The sequence below is a fragment of the Pinus tabuliformis genome, chromosome 7, assembly GCF_031772625.1.
Source record: "Pinus tabuliformis cultivar Carrire ecotype Pingquan chromosome 7, CPIR1, whole genome shotgun sequence".
Lineage (NCBI taxonomy): Eukaryota > Viridiplantae > Streptophyta > Pinopsida > Pinales > Pinaceae > Pinus > Pinus tabuliformis.
In genome coordinates, this window is record NC_142293.1 from 45,876,741 (window position 1) to 45,894,642 (window position 17,902).

The 17,902-nt window shown below is 36.2% G+C and overlaps 1 pseudogene across 1 annotated transcript; it reads left to right on the forward strand.

The window, feature by feature from the left end:
* Positions 1-250: 250 nt before the first annotated feature.
* On the forward strand, positions 251-17,189 carry LOC149245153 (U-box domain-containing protein 6-like; annotated as a pseudogene). Its single transcript, XR_016266503.1, has 7 exons — positions 251-591; positions 803-856; positions 11,670-11,752; positions 12,500-12,685; positions 12,957-13,064; positions 14,529-15,769; positions 15,876-17,189. The product of XR_016266503.1 is annotated as a U-box domain-containing protein 6-like (transcript).
* Positions 17,190-17,902: the final 713 nt, after the last annotated feature.

Genomic DNA, 17,902 nt, shown 5'->3' on the forward strand with positions numbered 1-17,902 from the left:
ATTTTTTCCTATTTATCTGTACAATTATAAAATTAAAATTATATTACGTTCATTCAAAATTTACAGAGCGCCGAGAATCTTTTCCGTTAAAATGCGACCAGAGATTTGCTCGACCATCAGAAGACATCCCCGCTTTCTCTCACCACCATTAATTAATCGATTACTTTTTCATATCATTCTGCACCAAACCCTAAAAATACATAGTCGAAAAAGTATCAAGCCTTTCTAGAGATAATATATTAATCAAGAATAAAATAATATTTTACTTCGGCGAGAGATGTCGACAGAGGAGAAACCACGCACTGCTGGAAACTCCCTGGAAAATGTTCTCAACGCGCTGAAAACCGCCGTGACGTGTGTGACGTGGACATGTTCTCTCTCCCTCTTCCTTTTCGAATCGTCCTCTGCGAATCACATTATTGCAGAAACTCAAATAATCGCCATAAACTCCCCAAGAACCATTAATTTTTTTTACCTTTGCGAGGATGTCGTTGAATATCCGTGAAGTCCCCAATGCATGCATTTGTCAATATTTGGATTCATGTTGATCATGTTTCGGCTTCGGATAGAAATTCCACGGGACCCATGATTGTAAGTTCGCTAAGTTTCAGTTCACAGAGGCTTTCGAAAGGGATTGAAATCAGCCCATTTATTGAAAAGCTCGGGACATTTACAGCTTATGGGATGCAAAGGGATCTATATTGAGAAAAGTCATTGTGAATGGTCTTTTGAGTACGTTTTTGGATTGACAGAAGCAGCTGGTACCGCGAATAAATTTGTTATTTTTCAAAATTTTTATCAGGCCGTGGTTGGAGGGAGACCCAGCAGGCGAAATTTGATCTTATCAGGCCATCAGGTATCATTCATTGTTCCATTCTAATCAGCTTTTGTCATTTTCTTTATGTTTTCCCCTTTGGGATTGGAGGAATCACGGGAGAAAATATTCTTAGCATTTTCTATATGTGATGCCATGAGAAGGAGCTCGTGTTTTGTGTATTTCTAAACTTGATTAGCTAATGGGTAAAAGTAGAAACTAGATTTGATTAATGGGCTAATCCATGTTCTGGCTGGTTTGCTTATTGTTTAATTGAGAGGAAGCAATGCCTATTTTATGATTCCATCTTAGGTTAAAGGGTTTTCTTGAATCGTTGCTAATTTAGGAGATTTCATTGTCAATTTTTGTCAGCACTGTGTACCAAATATTGATGCTGTAGAGAACGAGTTAGTTATGCAATTAGGCCAAACCGATCTCAGGGATGTAGTAGAGACCGAGTTCTATTTGCAATTAGGCCAAACCCATCTCTTGTGTGTTTTTCGGTTCGTATTGGCCTTGGGTCATGGATATACAATCTATGTCATTAGATTTGTAGTATTAAGAGCTCATTGCTTAGGAGATTCAAGAAATGGAGAAAAGGTACGATGCATGGAACGGTATTATTGGTCCTGGACAATGAAGTCAAAGTTGGCCACTGTTCTCGCATAACAACGCGTTAAATTGAGATTCACAACCTAATTCAATTCCATGAGGTCTATACAGAGATCAAAAACTAATCGCACTGTTGAAATGGTTGCTTTATAATCCTCTTTAAGAACAATGGTTATGCCCTAGTCGTTTAAACCAGTGAGCAGTGGGATTCAAATCCAGATTTTGGTTACCAATTCAATGTGAGGTACTGTATGAGTTCAGCCTGAATTATTTCTTATTATTCTCAAAATTTTGGAGGATGAACTGTCAAGAAATTATATTAATTTCTGAGGTTCTGTGGCTCACTGTTTCGTAGATATTGCTTTAGGGATGTTTTCGGTGACATTCGTTCCTAGAACGTTTATTGGACTACAGAAAGAGTTGTAAGTTCATGGAAAAATTTCTTTTTTTGACTTGGTACTTAATATCTTTTGTGAATTCTGCCAAAAAGCTTTTGTTCTTTTGAACATTCATTAGGGTAGAAATGAGTTGTGAAGTACATCTCTGACTTGGTACGTGCACTCTTTTGCGGATTTGCTCAATGGCTTTCTTTATCTCATCCTGCATACCTAGATGTGTGGCAACAAGATGGTGAATTTTTTTAGGAAATCTCAATGTTTATGACTGTAGTGTTGAGACCAAGGTTGTGGGCAACCGACAATAATGGTAATGAAGTGGCAGGATGAAAATTCTAGGAAGAATAGTAATGAGGGAATCAGGATCCTTGAGCTAAGGAAACAAAATGAAGGTAGCCTGAAAAGCCATGGATGATAAAGAAGCTGCCTGAGGTACATCATTGTTCTTAATATTTATTATTATGAGCATTTTGTTTATAAGGGAGCAAAATAGGCACCTGCTAGTTGGGGAAATTCTAGGCAATACTGAAGACACAATGAATACTTCTGACGTTTTCTATGGACATGTCAGATTGATTATCAAGATAACCACTTAAAAGGTGAATACAATGATGCATTTGGATTGCAGCCAATAACAGTCTTCTATAGTGAATAATTGAAATTCAGATTGAATGGGGTCTCCTACAACTGGTTTTCTTTCTTAAGTGAGGTTTATTTCAACCAGCTAATTGGAAACTCGGTTGAGTACATTGTAGTGTACTCCCAAACAACTGTATTCAACTAAAGTAATAGTTGTTGATCCAAAATATATGAAAATTTAAGTTTAGATGCCAAACAAACCATAGTGCATACAAGCTTCCTGTTCTCAGTTCCGGACCTGCCTTTTCAATCACCTGTCATTTTAATAATTATGGTCAGAGATGAAATTATCTGTTGAAAAATATCGTGTTATAGAGTCAAATCACACTTTTAATTTTTTTTGACAAGAACTGTTAACTTTTGTATCATAAAGCTGCTTAAGCCTCACCGGACAACATAATGATACAAAAGGAGGACTTTTTTACGTTTTTTTTTCCTTCTGAGAAAGAGTCCAAAGTCTTGCATGATAATTGTGATAAAGATATTACCATCCTTTGCAGATGACATCCAATAAATTTTACTCACATAAATCCTTAAAAGTACGTGTAGGAAAAAAAAAAACTCTGAGAAACATGAGAAATCTGAATACTATTTAAAAACATTTTTGCTGCAAGCTTCCTCTTGTTCCAGAGCAGAAGGCTGGGGTCCCTGGTCCATGCCATCTATATATACCTGTTAGGCATCTGGTAAACAGTCTCCTCAAGGTTCTCCTCAGCATCTGACCTAATTGACTTTCTGAATATAGAGGGAGCTGAATGATGCTCCCTGGCCAAACTTGATATCTGATGACACAGAGCACTGCATTCGGCTTCCAAATTCTCTAGTTGCCTCTTTTACTGTGTATTTCCATTATAACTGCCATTTCATTATTGTGATTTTCCTCCTGGGTATGGATTTTCCTTGTAGCAGAAAATATGGAAGTCCTACAATCCCCAATAAGGGATTCTTGATAACAAACCGTGCAATGGATGTTATCAATTTCATAAAGAGGACATCATCCTAGCTGAAAGATGGTTCGCCATGCGATCCATTATACAACGTAACCTCCAAAGAATCCCGCAATTCCAAACACTAATGCAAAATTCCACTAGCAACACTTAAACCCACCCTTTCACTTCCAAATTGCAGCTGGAGAACATAAAGAGACGGAATTTGATTGGAGTATTAAGACAATAATTCCATTCCACTGTTAACAGACTTACCATGCAACTCCAGTTATTGACTAGACATGGGCTATGAAACAGAGTGACATACACAGTCAAAATTGCACGGTAGACAAACCCAGGATAACAAATTCAGAATTACCTTAACTGTTGACTGAGAATTCCTGCAAATAAATTGCTGGACGATCAACTAGACTGCACTCCTTCAGGGGGCCAAGACTTGAGTACCCAAAGAAATGCCGGTGAGCTGAACATCTGGATCAGTCTTCATTGACCAATTTTCACTTGGGGATGAATTAAAACCACAGTGATAAACTAAGTTACCAAGAAACGGAAATGGATACGGATCTGGATCTGGATACAGATCTACCAGATTTTTGAAAAGCCAGGATTGAATACGGGAGGGAAAACACCACATATTCAAAATACAAAAATAAATGTTTTAATTTTAAAGAACATATTCAAAGTTAAAAATCAAGCCATTCATGAATGACAACACCATGTTAAATTTCCTTAAAACCCAGTAAACTGATTTGCAGTCTTCTAAGTATAAAAACCTAGAAACACAAATAAGTTAATAACTGATATTCTGGAACTTAAGTCACAAATATACTGAGTTTTCTAACTTAACATGCACAGCAGAAAATAAATCAGAAGACAAACATATCAAACCATAGAACACAAGACATACCCAGGAAACCCCAACTATGGGGAAAACCTGCAACTCTGTGTGTTTTATTATTCTTCTGCAGCAAATGATTTTCTTCTGAAAATTACAAGGGAGAAACTTCCCTTTTATCACAGAAATACAACTGATCAATCGATCTGATCACTGCCTCCTCTATCTACCAAAAGGCTGTGCGAATTTGCATGTCTGCTCGCATGTACGAGTGCAAATTCTCTCCTCTAGTGCACATATGCGAACTGGAGCTGTGCAACTGATCTCAGGGCTAAGGCAGTTTGGCCTTTACTTGATCTGAATCTCTCCTGCAAGCTGAACCTTTGTGAATTACTAAACTCTTAGCTCTTCCTTCACTACGCTCTCACACCTGCTTGTGCTCAACTGACTTGCCACCAACTCGTTCTATCTCCTCTTATAATTTCAACCTCAACCCTAATCTCCTTCTCAACGACTGAGATTAAATCGTGATCAATGGCTGAGATTAAATCATAAGTTAACTTAGGGACTTTACTTTTTCCTAAGTCTAACTTTAGGAAATAGCTAAATAAATTAATATTCTGTTAAATTGGCAGTCTTCTGTGTTCTTTTTTTAGTCTAAGCGCTTATACAAGCATAGCACTTCTTCTCTACTCCAATCAACACATAGGAATAAAATCATTAGATAATTCATAAATCTGAAGATTGAAATCATGATGCACTATGCTTTATACAAAAAGGATAACTGTAAATACAAAATTGTGTGTCTCATCAATGATCACTCTATTGATATGATGATGTAGAATAGGTCTAACTACATGTCCAAAAATGGCTCTACATGCTTAGCAATTGAATATTTCAACCCTACATCTTGATCAACCTATCATCTTCCTTGACATTTGCCTTAAAATCTAAAAATTCCCATCTAGTTATAATGGCAAATTAATATTGTACATTGTTTGAGAACATGCTATAGTCTATGTATCATAATGTTCTAGAAGTACTGTTCACCTAGAGTTGGATGGAATTGATCTAATTAAATTATTTATGACACAACCATCCTTTGTACAATATATATAATTATCTATGTATTGTCTTAAAGCTTTCTTCGGAGCATTATGTAAATTAAAATTTTGTTGTGTCATACCTTTCCTATTTGCATTATCATGCGTCATACAACCTATAGGTAATTAATAACTTATACAACTATACAACCTACAAATTACTAATAAGTGATCTAAGAATCTAAATAGAATATTTGCTTTTTAGGGTTTCAAATAGGTGGCAATTATCATTTAAAAAATAAAAAATAAACCGAAAACTCTAATGTTATTTTATTGGGATTCAACACGTGAGAACTAGCTGTCATTGATCTATTTCAATAGCACAGGATCTGTTTTTGAGTTTGAAGGATCTGTTTACGTGGTAGATCCTAAGCAGATATGGGTGGATCCGTATGCATTTCCAAAATGTGGATCCATGAATCTAGCGTCAAGACCTCGTGGATCCAATAACACAGTTGATAAACCTGCTCCCTCATATCAGATGAACTGTGCAATGGTACTAGAATTATAATGGACCTCGACTTCCAAACCAAAATAAATTTGGAATGACAATTGCCATGGGGAGGAATTGGCATGCAAAACTTTGGATAAGTCATCCAACCAAATTGATTAAGGAATTGGGGTGGTGGTGAGCCCCCCCTTTGCCACCAATGTTCTACAACTCCAGATGAGTAGCTTCTTTGGCCATGTGATAGACTTCTTGATTTCTTTCTCTTAGGATGTGGGAATACTCTATTGACTCAAAGTGTCTAACCTCTTGTTGGATTCATCAAATGAGCCTTCTTGCTAAAATGCCATCTAATGAGGTAAGGAAACATGTATTTGATAATTAGAGCTGAATTCCCAATGATGATTAGTTCACTTATGTGCCTTGAATTAAGAAGTTTTAACCCTCGCTATAAGGTATGTTCCTCAGCTTGATTGTAAATAACTCTTGCTAGGCCCCATTCAAAACTTAATTCATGATTTAGTTAGGGATTGAAAGTGAACCCCCCCCAGTGCACTTGCCACCTCGTAGAGTCAAATCACAGTTATTTCTCAATTTTGTTTCAAAATTCATGGTTAGTTTGCCATTGACATTTTTCTAGGAAATAGGAATCTACAATGTGTGTGAGGAATCTCTAGGGTATCATCATTTGTTTTCAACATTTGTTATGTGGCTTTTAGGTCGTTCTCACATTTTGCATTGTATCAGAGCTTAGATATGCTATTCATTATATAAACTGCATATACGAAACAAGAGAAGTATTATCTCTTATATTTATTTATTTTCTAGGTTACATTCCTGGGTAGAACCCCCAAACACTTCCCCTCATATTGAGGATGGGACCTAGGGTAAACCCTAGAGTGTTTAGGACACAAAGCCCATCAATGATGAGGCTCAAGCCATTACAAATTACAATAATATACTTGTTATGAGCTCAAATGTCACTTGCGGGAATTGAATCTGGGTGGGAAGGATGACAATCATTCCTCTGAACCACCTAAGATAAACCCATCTGAGAAGTTTCCCCTCTTTTATTTATGTACAAGTGCCATATATTTCATTGAAGCCCAAGTGAAATGCAATTCCATTAGCAAACCTGGGTATTAGTAGTTCTTGTCTACTAGTGTGGGCCAAATAACAATAATAGATAGTATCATGTTTTTGAACGAACAAAATCATTTAGAGATTAGTGCATGCAATGCTATGCTTTTGCTTGTATTTGGAGGTATACAATTCCCCATAGGTGATTCCTTGCTAGGAAAAGTTGACACGTGAAAAACTAAGGCACCAAGAGGAAGGTTTGTAGCTTTCAAAGATATTGTTTATGCCCATGGAAGACTATATATGAAAGTGATATAGTTTACCTCAAGGGAAAGGAACATTTTGTTGGAAGCTTGGATAAGATGCTTGCATATTGGAAGTTTTTCAAGTGACCTACGTTTTTAACATCTCGAACGTTACACAATAAATTGCAGGAATTTGTTATAGATATAGAAATTTGGTTGGAAATTGTCTCTGTTGTGGCAATTTGAAATGCACTTGTCGAGGAGGAAGCGAGAGCGTTTGTAACATATCTATTGTAGTTTTGACATGGAGTGCTAGATCATTTTTGAATGCTTTGAATTCTCACACTTGTAGGTGGATCATGCAAGCATTGCTTGGGAGGAGCCTATTCTTAGCTAGAACAATGTTATCAAGACTAGACTGGACAACTAGTCCAGTGATTTTTGTTGAGAAATCTGGGGCATGGAGATTAAGTGATTTTTCCTCTATTGATAATTGCTTGTGAATGCTTTTTACTTCCTAGATTAGGATCATCTTTTAGTTATGTTATTATAGTGTTATTCTTCATCAAACAACTATCAATGCATAAACCATAAAGAGACAAGAGACACAAAATATAGGTTACTAGGCAGGGCCAAAACCTCTCTCACTTGAGAGGAAAACCCGAACAAATTCTTCTTCTTATAGAGACTTCAATTAACGAATACCAAGGTCCAAGACCAAGACCCTTGACCTATTTGCCACTCCAAGACCAAGATACAAAGCTTCCTTGATGAGATCCTTCTTGCCTTAGTCAACAATAGTCAAACTTATGTTCCTTCCTCCTTCTCGGCTACCCTTCAACTTCGGCTTCCTTCTGCTTCAGATCTGCACCTTATTTCAGCCTCCTTGGAAACCCTAGTTGCAACACTCATGAGAGAGATATATGGTGATCCAATCCCTTAACCTTCTTCGCTTGGACTGAATAGCTATCTTCTCCAACTCAGCTTGCTGAATTGACTTCACAAGTGATCTTGTAGACCTCGGTTCTTCTTGGTTTCTTCTGCAACAGATGCAGCCTCCTTTCTTCGCACGTGTGACAAGAGATAGCCCTAAAACAGATTAGAAAAGACCTTGGTTTATCTTCTCCCTTCCTTCGCTTGGTTATAGGCCTCCTTGATGAACTTCACACTTCCTATTGCAGACTTCTTGATGATTGAAATTCTTGCTTTGAAATGAGGCCGAGCTGCCCTATTTATAGTTGTTGGAGCCTCCATAATAAGCCGACTTGAATAGTGGGTGAGTCGACATGTCTATTGGAGCAAATTCATCATTTTATATAAGGATGACTTGAAGTAGATGCTTGAGCTTGGTCTTGGCGGGCTATTTTACATTTTCATTGACTCATATACAAATATAACATGCCCAAGAAGCGTCCTTCATACATGACATTGACTATCTTTGACTTTATGACCAATCCTAAGGGCTCACAATGGGAGCCATTACTAAAAGTAAAATTCCCTACTCATGAAACCCATGTCACAAGCATTACAAAAATAATTTTATTTTTCTTCTTTACATCAATTACATAAAATCACAATTACACGTCATTATGAAGGCCGAACCTAGTTACACTTTTCAACAATTTTCGGGCCCTAACTAGTTAGATCGATGGCATAGAACCGGAAAAGGCTGGTTTGGTACTGAACCCACTAGCTTCTGTATAGAATTGGCTGGTTTTGTATGGAACCGATTGGTTTTGTACGAAACCAATTGGTTCTGTATGTAACCGATTGGTTTTGTACGAAACCAATTGGTTCTGTATGTAACCGACTGGTTTTGTACAATGTAATCAATGACCCTTGAAATGCAAATATTAAAAAAAAAACAATAATTTATGAGTGGGGCAACTTAATATTCAACCATAAGGCTCTACTGATACAATGTAATCAATGACCCTTGGAATGCAAATATTTAAAAAAAACAATAATTTATGAGTGGGGCAACTTAATATTCAACCATAAGGCTCTACTAATGCTATGTAATCAATGGTAATGTTAAATTCTTAAAGTAAAAGGATGAAAATGAAATTACCATTAATTGTTTCAAGATGTTTGAGTGTGATTCCAACCTTATTGGATTTCATATGGAGAAAGTAGAATTTTAATCCCATTCAAAATTCAACAGACTTGACAATTTTTGGGATTTCAAGATTGTGGGGGATTGCAATGTTTTCATTGGATTCTGTCATGTATGAGGGTTTGGAACTAGCCTTTAATGAAGAGCACTGAGCCTTCTACGTGCCTCAATGTTGGTGGCATTGATTGTTGAAATCCTCTGTCATGACCCTAGTAAAAATGTACTTACATTCAAACAATATCTCGATTTGACATGTTAAGCTTTTTCTATCTTATTTTAATGCCTAGAGGGCGATATTGATGACGAGGATCCCAGTATAGGCAATGATTTTGTTGATATGTAGGTATGTATTGCAGCATATTTTTTTTGGGACTCTAGAGGCCATCTCGAACCTCTTTGCTGTTATATTTTTGGTTGAGAGATGGATTGCACTTGGTGCTATTTTTGCTATATGCACCCTTACTATGGAGAGTGCGGTTATATGGATGATAAATCTTCAAATTTCACACCCACAATTGTGATTTTTGGCCTTGTAACACTTTATTACATCTTCTTTCAATTTCACTGGTCTCACTTCGATTAGGCCTTGTAATCTCAAAATATGCCTTTTTAGTGAACCTTACTAATTTCATCCAGTTTTTAAGATTAAAAGAAGCACCGACTTGTACAGACTGACACTGCTATTCCCATGCCCATGCTGCTGAAATTTGGACCAGATATAGTAACAGATGTTTTCCTTCCAAAATTTCAAGTTCGACTTAATTTGGATTTCTCTAGCCAAACTAGAGATAAAACCATGCTATGTGATGTTTGGAGGTGCCCATTCTAACAATTGTTTGCTCTGATACCAAATACTATGAACCCAATGCTTAAACTAGCACAATAATATGTGTACAGACAACATCTACTAAATATAGGCCTGGAGTACAACACCCAGTGTGATAACAATTATGAGTTAAACAATTACACCTTGTACATTAGGAGGATAAATCCCAAATAATCCAAATACATCCATATAGTCAAATCACAAGTCAATGTGTGCAATAATGACTGTACTGACTCATATATATACATGTTTTCACTCATTGCATATGTGAGCCAACTATCAGGCTGACCGACTACATTGACATTTAACCCTATATATACCTCCGTTAGGGTCATAACACTTCATAGTTCACCAATTGTTTGCAATTATATGGATGGGCTACTGCTGATGATAATAGAGAAATTGCGTGAGGCTTGTAGAAGCTTGTATGTTAGTGTGAGTGACTTGATATTGAGTGTATCAATCAACAAAAAACTTATTTTGAGAATTTCTGTAGAGCAAACACCATAGCCAAATCCTTTCATTTTTGCATTTAAAAATTTCCTTTCAGCATATTTTGGTTTTTGAATTGAATAAAAAGTTGGGTGGTCTATGTTTCCCTCGTTTGTTGAGGGAGAATAGTGCCAAGCATGGACATGGAATGACTTTGACTACGAGCTTTGACAAGTTTCTGCTTCAATATATAGAATGCTTGCTGGCATTTCTTGACAATTTAAACACAACACATTCTTTAGCAATTCCTCTAATGCTACAGTGTATGTATATTGATGAACTTTTTTGCTACCCTGTATGTCCTGGAAGAGATCTAACTTCAAAATTTGGTCACCCACAAAAATTCGGATTGTCGAGCACCCATTGTTGGTGTAGAGTCTGTTACATTTTTTGAATTCTTTTCTTAGATCTAGCCATTTCAATGAAGTTATTTACCTAAGGTAAACTTCAGTTTCTAAAATTTTAAGATGTAGAATAAAAAATCTCCTTTATACTAATTTAAGCCAAAGAAGATAATACCGCAAGGTTCATGGAATGAACAGGAAACTGAAAGAAGTTACATTTATCACATAGCCAAACAAAACTTATTTAGTGCAATTTCATCATAAATAGTTTGTCGATTAGAATGGGTTGAATTATGCAATGAGCAATTTAGTCTAAATCAAAATTTAATCACTCAAGACATTATGAATTAACTTTGCTCTCTCCCTGCGGCCTATTCTTCCCTAGCTACAGTTTGGCTCCCACTTGAGGCCTTTTCTTCTTTGCTCAATTTTGTTCCAACTCTATTTGAACATTATATAAACTTTATTACACATCACATAATTATATATCTCTCCCACTTCCACTCCTTCTGTCAGCTAGAACTTGGCATCATTCTTGGGCCTACACATCCCTATTCACTTTCCTAATCCCTTTTTCTTTATACCAATCACTGTAAAATTTCTTGAATCATAATTCTTGCTATAAAGTATACTGAAGAATAGTGTTGAATAACTAACATCTAAGACCTTACTATGTAAAAATGTGAGAAAGAGAGAGAGTTATCTCATGTTGTATTATTTTATGCTTTGTACAGAGATTTCTTACATTGTATTGCATGCCTGTTAAAGTGCAGTATTCTAATGCCACATTTCATATTGGACAAGGACCATGGGCGCTTCTGTTGAGCAAGTCTTGTTAGCAGCTAATGATGCAAAGGTATGTCTTTTTTCTAGTTGAATTGCAAAAGATATCACAGTTGTTTGCAAATAAGTTGTAAGAATTCTAGTGGGACCAAAAAAATGTCTTTTAGACTTTGCTTTTAAGCTTATATTTAAATACAGTTATGCTGTAGTGTGGATGTACTTTTTGTGGTACATTTGCAGTGTTCTAGTGTAGTTTGTTGGAGATTAAAGTGACAAGTAACTTGGAAACATTTTTTTTTAATCAGTTACAGATTCTAGATTTAGTCTTGTTCTACTGGACATGCATTTTTTCTTTCTTTTCCTAGTGCCCTTGGTATCCTGTGCTTTGGTTTTGTATTTCAGAATATTACTTGTTCATTTTCTTTTAAAACTTTCTTTCATTGCTACATGAACCTGCCTGTCATACCTGCACAGACGCACATATGAATTTTCAATTGTTCTGACTATATATGTTCTTCATACCAAGGGAGATAGGTAGCGGGGATATTTTATTTGTTATGTTTTATCTGCAGTATTCCAATATCATTTAACATTTTTTGTGTTATGAAGTAGGTGCATCAATGTACATGATCTGCTATTATCAATTTAAGTGCTATTCTGTCACAAGGAACTTTGCATTTATGGATGCTAATATGAAATGGATAGAATATTTTATGATCTTTCTGGTCGAACTTTTATGGATAGCTACAAGAGATTGAGAAAGGAGCATCGGAAAGACCAAAAAATCTGACATTTTTTGTACTTATTGGTACATATGCAGCTACATGGAGGATTGTGTATGAAACTTGGTAGACTTGCCTATAAGATTGTTAAAATATTTCCATCTTTAGAGGCAGTGCAGCCAAGATGCATGCCAGGCATACAGTCCTTGTGTGCTCTGCACCTTGCACTTGATAAGGCAACAGCCCTTCTTCAGTACTGTGCCGAATGTAGCAAACTATACTTGGTATGTTCTTTCTCCTTCCAATCAAATACAAAGGGGGATAAATTGATAGTCTTGAGAGAAAATAATCTTGCATTCTAATATTAGGAAAATAAAACTAAGATTGTGGAAAAGTGATTGTACTACATCTGATTAAATGAATTTAGAAAGGTGGCTTATACATTATTGTTTCTCAGAATAATTCTTTAAATTCTAGAATGTGCAGATGCCTTGGAATCTTGGATTGTTTTCAGATTTATGCTTCATTTTGATATTGAGGTGCATGCTTTCTCAGGCTGTTACCGGGGACTCAATCCTGGCAAAATTTACAAGGATAAAAGGTTCACTTGCTCAAAATCTAAGCCATCTTCAATCCATGGTGCCGCGAAACCTAGCCAAGCAGGTGTGTAAATCAAGCATGATTGTATGTAGAAATGCAGAGTGTAATCTATGAATATGAATTTGGCTGATGGTGCACATTACTTACAACAAATAAAATGAAAGTAATTTGTAATATCACAAATTAAACTTGATTTAGGTCATAATGACTCTGAATTTTTTTGGACAGTGGGTAATCTATGGATGAAACTCCATGAGGCTTCCTTTAGTAACGAACATTACTCGTGGGTTAAATTTTACCAACGTTAATGTTTAATAACATCTTGCTCAACATTTTTGCCATATGTACGCCTGTGAATACTTAAACAGACTCTATGAAAACATCCACCATGTAAAAGTTGCATATTAAATTGGCTTTTATAATTTTTATGTTAAACTGCACTTTGCATAATTTAAGAATAATACTTTGACATTTTTTGAAACTTGTGCAATTCTGATGTATTACTCTTTTTATGCATGGCACTCAAAGCATCTTCAAGCTTTGCATCTTGTATGCTTATATGCCTACTTGATCCCATTTCGAAGGGATCTTCCTGGTTCAATAAAAGTGTATTTAATTTTGACCCCAAGAGGAAAAAATCTATTCAATGTACTCTGTTTCAGTAAGTCAGATTTTTTCCTGTGAGATTCTGAAGCATGTGAGATAGTCTTAGGCGTTTGCTTCTAAAATTGCAGTGTTAATACAGAAGTGTTATTCATATGTCCAACAAGTCTGAGATTTCTCCATTGTTGGTCATATGTTTAGCACCCATAAATTGTGACTGTCCTACAAAAGTGCTACTTAGACTGCCATATGATATTTATAATTTTATATAATTTTTGAATGCCTGTAGTATAGACTATAGAATTCCATTTACTCTAAAAGAGTATTTTTAACGTGTCTAGCTGGTCATGTTCTCTTGATAAAATCATGATAGAGCAAAGCATTGACATAGAGGTCATAGAAAATGTCTCTAAGATAATGTAAAAAACTCTCATGGTCTATTGTCTGAACTTAGATAAAAGGCATATGACATTATTATGTCAAGAGGTAGCTGTCTACCAGAGAGGGAGATTTGTTCTAGAACATTTGTGATAATTATTGTTCTTAAAACTGTGGTGCTGTTATTGCTTTCTAAATGTTTTTGTTCAAACAGGAAAGAAACAAAGGGAAGAGATCACTCATATTGCTGTATTGCTTTTACCATGGCCAGATTGAAAAACTGTATTTAATTTTATGATTTAAACTCTGTTATTATTATTCTGAAATCAAAGCATTTCCATACTTGACATTTTTTGTTCAGTATGATAGTGTCATCACTTGGGAAACCTATTATCTCAACGTTATGTTTTTTCCTTATTTTTATTTTCATTTTTTTAAGCTTTCCGTTGTAAAATGCACAAATAAGGCATTTTTGTGAAAGCAAAGTTTTTAGATATTGGTAATCGTGACTAAATTTCACTGAAGGGTGTCAAATCTTAAATGCAGATAGCTGAAATTGTTGAAGAGCTTGAAGAGATGACATTTGCATTAGAACCATCAGAGATGGAAATTGGTATTGATATTATTGCACTGCTGCAGCATAGTTCTGGCAGTTGGGATGATACATCACAACTAGAGGTTTTCCATCAGGTAGCTAATAGGTTAGGCATAATATCTCCAAAAGCTGTGTTAACAGAGAGAAGAGCTCTAAAGAAGCTGCTTGATAAAGCCCAGGCTGAGGGAGATCAGAAGAAGGTTTCTATTGTTGCTTACCTCCTAAATATTCTAAGAAAGTATGCCAAGGTCAGCTATATTTCTCTAGATAATGGTTCTCGGAATTCAGATCCATGTTTGGAATCAGGTAGAGAAATTGCAAGTGAAGTAAGTGTGGAAAGGAAAGATGACCAGTATGGATCCAGACATTGGTCATTTAACTTAGCTGCTAAAGAAACCAATAGCAGTTCAGGGGGTGCACCAGTACCTCCTGAGGAATATAGATGTCCAATTTCCTTGCAGCTAATGTCTGATCCTGTAGTCATTGCATCTGGCCAAACATATGAACGAGCGTGTATAGAGAAGTAGTTTAGTGAGAACCACGATACATGCCCAAAATCTCAGCAAAAATTGTCATATCTTTCCATTACTCCTAACTACTGTATCAAAGGTCTGATTGTCAGTTGGTGTGAAAAACATGGAGTCAAGGTTCCAGATCCAATTACTCGACCTCTTCCTACATCTCCTTTGAGATTAGACCCATCAGACTCTGTTGACATCACATATCAACATGATGACTCTGTGAAAGAGATCAAAATGAGCCCATTGGAAGACAACCAAGATGCACGCGTTCTCAAGGAAGATGATGATGATATAACAACTGGCCATTTGGGTGTTAATTATCACTGTGATTCCATATTTCTGCAGGAGAATGAGGAATCAAGTAAAATGTCTGATACTAGTGTCTCCCGGCCTTGTGATATGATCAAGTCTGAGAATACAGATGAAGATGATTGTTCAAAGTATGAAAGGCTTCTCACAAGCCTGACAACACCACCACTAGAATCACAATCAAGAGCAGTTGAGGAGGTCAAGTGTCTGTCAGAGGATGATGACAAGGCTTGCTGTAACATTGTTGCTAATGGACTTATCCCTCCTATTGTGAGTTTTTTGCGTTCGGCAATTGATGCCTCTGATATCAAGGCACAAAAGATTGGAGCTCTGGCACTTTTGAATGTTGCCAAAGTTGACAGGTAGAGAATGATTGTTTACTAGTGAGAACGGTTTTTATATGTATGAAGTTATATGTGGTCATTATCTGTTTTTTCTTCTCATGTATTTTCTTAAAATTGGCTACAGGAACAAGATATTGATCGTATCTGCAGGAGCACTGCCCATTTTGTTGGATCTGATTCATTCTGAAATAACAGAAATAGCAGTAGCAGTTTTGCTAACATTATCCAGCTTGGATGACAACAAAGCTAGCTTTGTTTCTTCTGGGGTAATTCCTCTTCTTTTGGAACTCCTCGAATCAAGATATGAGCATTGTAGGCATGATGCCCTAAATATTCTCTACAATCTGTTGACAATCTTTTGGAAGTGGTCCAATATGTTATCTGTGGCATCTGTATCTGAGCTGGTTGGTCTTTTTGGTGTTAGTGAACTTAGAGGTAAATGCATCTCAATTTTGAATAACCTGGCTGGTACTGAAGAGGGCAGAGCAGTAATTGCTGGAACGGAAGGCTGTGTTCTGGCCATGGCAGAACTGCTTGACACAGGCACCTCTGAAGAACAAGAGCAAGCAGCGAACATTCTTTTATTGTTGTGTACAAATAGTTTTGAGCACAGTCAATTGGTATTAAGAGAAGGTGTGATCCCATCTTTAGTTCATATTTCTGTTGATGGAAGCCCAGATGGGAGAGATAAAGCGCTGAAATTACTAGAGCATTTCAGAGAGCAGCGGTTCAAGGATTATTCATGGAAGTCTTCTCCTAAGATTGTATATAGCACAATGACATCATTTAATGAAGAAAGCTCCTCTATCAAAACAAGGAAATCACTTATACAAACTTCTAAGAAGAGTGCTGGAAAGAAAAACTTCTTGTCAAAACTCAGCTTCTTGTTCTCTACATGCATTGGAAAATCATGACATTCTAGGATGAAGAAGCTTCCTTCAAAGTTAAGTTTGAACTTCTTTTCAATAGGGTATTTTCCTTGTAGGGTTTTCCAAATTTTCACTTTTTGTCATACATGTATGGAAGCTCCTCTGTTTCATGTAAATAAAGTAGGATTTCAGATCATCTTGTAGCTTACTGGTTTAGGATGAGTGTACAAATGTTTGAGAGGGTAAATGTTGATAAGAAATTAAGATTTATGTGATAAATAAGGCGTGCTTTTTCCCTCAATGAAGCAGAGAAAGAGAGGAGAGCATAATAGTGACATTAGCAGGACACTATATATTCACCTACTTTGGTCTGTTTAGTACTCAGATTTTCTTTGTGGTTCAGATTTCGTACATTGTCATGTATCATTCTTTCAATTGTTTCAGGGCAATTGTGCAGGACCATTCCTTCAGGTTATGCACAAAGTTCTGGTTTTGAGTCAGTTTGCATGTTTCTTGATTCCTTGTTAATTTTAGATACGGATGAAATTAAATTTCCTTATGGTGGTTCATATGCACTGTTAAGCTGTATTGCAGTCCTGGTTGTTTCCTTGTTGCTTGAAGCAACTGTTTTAATTCTATAGACCAAGATCCAAAAAGTTAGGTAAGCAACGGTTTATTTATTTAAAATTATGCTTGTGCACCTTTATTATTATGTTAGCAGTTGTTTTATTCAATCATGAAGACACACAGCATGCACTCCCCAAGCGAACAATTTCAACCCAGAATTGTGTACCGAGTGAACAATCCAAATGGAGAGGAAAACTATCATGGCTAAACAAACATGGATAAAAGAAATGAAGAAAATGTGCTTCTGTGTTATGTATTATACTCCAAAGAAAGAAAACGAACAGGTAAGTAAAATGGGAATGATTTATGGATAATGGTGAAACAAAGTTGTTTTGCTGGTCGGAAACCATATGACATCTATTTAGTTTCAAACATTATTTGCAGGGTTCAATCAATCACAAAGTAGTGGCAGTATTAGTAACTTATTCATGTTGGTGCCTATAATAATCCCTGAAGACTCTGGAAAGCGGCAAATTTTATTGAATGCAATGCATATAAACTCTCTTTTCTTACACTGCACTATTTGCTGTACGTTAAGGATGTGAATAGTAGCTTTATCAAGTATTTGGTCAAGGAGATTGATGTACCAAATGGTAGGAAGATAGATTAGGGAAGCACATCAGTTGCCATAAACCAATCATCCCTGTATCTGCTA